Below are 3,796 nucleotides of genomic sequence, written 5' to 3' on the forward strand. Positions count from 1 at the left end.
GTTATTCAGCCAATTGTTGAAACTGGTTATCTATTCATTGTACCTAGACATCATTGTTGGGGAAGGAAAGATTCCACTCAGAACCTTTGTTTGCGACCTGCATTGAGAGTTCTTTAATTTCTCTCTTCATATTTCTCAGTGTTTTTGTTCCAAGTCGTTCACTTCCACATGGAGCACCACCATGTCATAGTCATATTTATAATGTAAAAAGGTCTGAAAGCCCCCTGGCATCTGAAATCAACTCACTGTTAACCTGTCTCTGCTCAGCCTATTGAGGAACATTAGTGTGCCTGACTATGGGGTGGCTATGGTGGTGCAGTGGTTAGCGTTGCCACCTCACAGCAAGAGGTTCTCCGGTTTGATCCTCAGCTGGGGTGCCTTCTGTGTGGACTCTGCATACCTCTCAACTGTACAGATTTTCACAGAATGTCCAGATTTTTGCCTCATATTTTTGGTGTGTTCCTCCAAAAATCTGTTCCTTTCTGGCAAATAGCTGAGGATTGAAGTCATTAAATAATGACAATCATTTGAGTTTAAGACTCCACATCCTTCAGAAAATTCATGTTAATGCAAAACCTATTATTCTAGCAACTTTCTAAGTTTGTAAGAGCAATATTTAACATTGTCCCCCTGTCATTTTAGGCTTTGTCCAGATTTTTTGCTCTAAGAGGTTGAGAAGTATGAGTCTGCATGTCCTCCCTGTGGTCGCGTGGGTTTCCTCCAGGTGCTCCGGTTTCCTCCCAAAGACATGCTGTAGGTGGATTGGACAATCTAAATTGGCCCTAGGTGTGAGTGCGTGTGTATGTGTGCCTTCTGTGGAAGATTGGGTGCCAGGCTGGCAACTCAGCACCATAAAACTCCACTGCCAATTATGAGCAGACAGGTGATCTGCTGTGGCGACCCCTAACCGGGAAAAAGCTGAAAGAAGAAGAAGTGTGCCTGACTATGGCATCACAGATCACTAACACATTTTTATTTGCATAGTAATCTGATGCACTGGATTTGAGATAAGCTATTTTGAGCTAATTGGCACTTAATATGTATGTTTCTTTTTTTAATAAACATGTCCCATTATGGTAGGATGGCAGAAGAAAGTTATTGCATTATTTGTAAAAACAGAACTGAGTGGGTAAGCAGTAGACAGATCATAGAAACCTTATTCAAAATTCTAGACATCATGACAAAAGAGGTTAGTGGTCTGCAAATAAGGCTGAGCTATCAGCCAGAGGTCATGTCACACATTAAGTATAAAACGGACCATCTTTACTGTGAATAACACTTTGCCAATAGCATATAAGCAGGAAAAAACATATGTGCCTTAGAGAATGAACTGTAAGGACCTAACAAGTATGATCTAGAAAAGAGATCTGGGCATGCAAATATAAGACTAGTGGGGACTGTTGAAGCAATAGCTAATATAAATTCACATTCTTTTTTTTCATTTTCAAACTAAACTGCTGTCTGCTATATATGCTGCACAGAGTAGGGGAATTTAGATTAGATGGTTTGCAGCCTAGACAAATTCTCTGCATATTACATTCATGGGGTTCCTATTATAACAATGAAATGGCTGAAGATCGAACTGCCTAAAACACGAAAATGCCGTTCATCTATGTGTTTTTTGTTAGATCGTGGTACAGTGAAGATCAAAAAATCTGCCCTTTCCTCACTGTAGTGCAATCTCAGATTTGGTGTATAGAATTAGCAGGGGGGGGGCAGTAAAAGCAACTTAAAGTTACGGCATTTTCGACTTTTAGGCCATTCAACACTCGGTCTTTTCAATGTTATAATATAGACCCCATTCATGTATTGTAAAAATGGATTATTTATAATGCCCATCTTTTGTTTGGAATAAAAGTTGATGAAGTAAGGGTGATGGTCTTCCAATATTTCTCCAAGTGTGTCTTATGCAGATTCCATACAAAGTTGAGTAATATCCAGCATCCCTGGTAATAGTGATTAAAGGGTAGAAAAGGAGATTTGATTCCCCCAAAAAGCTTGCACTTTTCTCAGAGAATTGCAGGCTGCAAAGACTGCAGGATATGATACTTACCTGGCAGGGAGAATACCACAATCAGGGAGGTGGTTTCCACAAGGTGGACTTTTCCATTGCATACTTTGGTTGGGTTGACCCCTGTGATTTCCCCAAATGTGGGAAACTCAACTGTATAATTTAAGGTATGCTTGTAGAAGAGAATGTAGGTGGAAGGAGCTCTTCAGGAAGCTATTCAGGAAGCTGAAGTGGAGGAATGAACCTCAAATAGACAAAGGTTAACAGAAGAGGAGGCAGGAATAAGTGGCTCATCTCTAAAATCAAAAAAGCTATGTTGTGATAGTACAGCAAATGGTTTTGGCAGTAGAGAGCTGTCCAATGTAGTGTGTGTGGGTCATGTTAGATAAGAGATGAGGGATCATGATAGTATGACCTAATGTGCTAGAGAACGGAGAAAGAAAGAAAGAAAGTAAGAAAGAAAGAAAGAAAGAAAGAAAGAAAGGTAGAATACAATAAGGACAGAAGCAAGAGTAACTTTTCTAGGTATTTGGTGGATATAACAAGAAATGTTTGCAGTGACAATGTTACCGTTCAAGCCCCCTAAGATATACTCCGGAGTACAGAATTAGGCAAAGGCAGCAGGAAGACTCACATATTCATGCAACCTTGCACACATAGTCCATCCAGAAAGAACATCCCATGATGACGGGGTGGTTGAATAATTCAGGTTAAGCATTGTGCTTTTCAGAACTTAAGAGATATAAGCCTCTAACTGCATTGTTTTATAGGGCTTGTAAACATTTTGTTTTTTTTAATTTCCTTAGTACATTTTCTTACAGGCTACTGTTATTGTAAGAGTCTACACTATATTACTTTCAATATTATTTGAAACTTAGTTCTCAGAGAATCTGGATCTTACACAGGAATAGAGAAGAAAAGCTCTAACTTGTATATTTATTTATTTGACATTTGTTAACCAGGTAAGTCTGACTGGGCAAACGCCCTTGTTCAGGGAGGCCTTGGGAGAAAAGCTCCAAACATATACAAAATACATGATAAATTACAATAAAGTTTATAATAACAAAAAGTGAAACAGTTACAAACAAATACCATAGAAAAAATTAACACATACATATACAAAATACATAATTTGCAATAAAGTTTATAATAACAAAAAGTGAAACAGTTACAAACAAATACCATAGAAGAAATTAACACTGATTACAATCAAGATTGTCAGAGACCAGAAAACAAATCCCCATATGTCTGTAGTAGTAACTCATATGTATGAGTGAGCTCAGGAATGAACAGAAGGAGGGAAAACAGAGAATGAAGATTAAGTGGGTGCAGAGCAGGGGCCGAACCAAAATGTTAGTAGGGTGTCCTTGAGAGATTGTTTAAAGCTATTGGAGTTAGGAATAGTTCCTAAGGCTAAAGGTAGTTTATTTCATGCTTTAGCTATGGAGTGATTGTAGAGAAGTTTGCCTATGTTTTTATTAGGCTTGTAAATTTCTAAGAAGTGAAGATCAGACTTCGGGGAGTACGTTTTGGGGAGTAGAGAGAGATGAGGGTTGAGAGAGCAGGACAGGAGGAGGGTTATGAAGTTATGCAGTGGTGGGAATGGTAGATGAGACTGGCAGCAAATCTTGCTATTTCATTATAAGTGTTTTCAAGTTTAAGAGATAGATTGGATTGCAAGTTAGTGAGGATTGGAGCAGTGTACAATAGGGTGGGCAGTAAGAAGGCAGTAAGAAGGCTTAAGCAGGAGAACATATAGCTTCAATAGTGAGATATTATTTGTGC

The 3,796-nt window shown here is 38.7% G+C and overlaps 1 pseudogene; it reads left to right on the forward strand.

Moving 5' to 3' along the window:
• Positions 1–2,045: 2,045 nt before the first annotated feature.
• Positions 2,046–2,188, forward strand: LOC122792631 (annotated as a pseudogene).
• The last annotated feature ends 1,608 nt before the right edge of the window (positions 2,189–3,796 follow it).

Source organism: Protopterus annectens, chromosome 1.part2, assembly GCF_019279795.1.
Source record: "Protopterus annectens isolate FY-2018-M chromosome 1.part2, PAN1.0, whole genome shotgun sequence".
Lineage (NCBI taxonomy): Eukaryota > Metazoa > Chordata > Ceratodontiformes > Protopteridae > Protopterus > Protopterus annectens.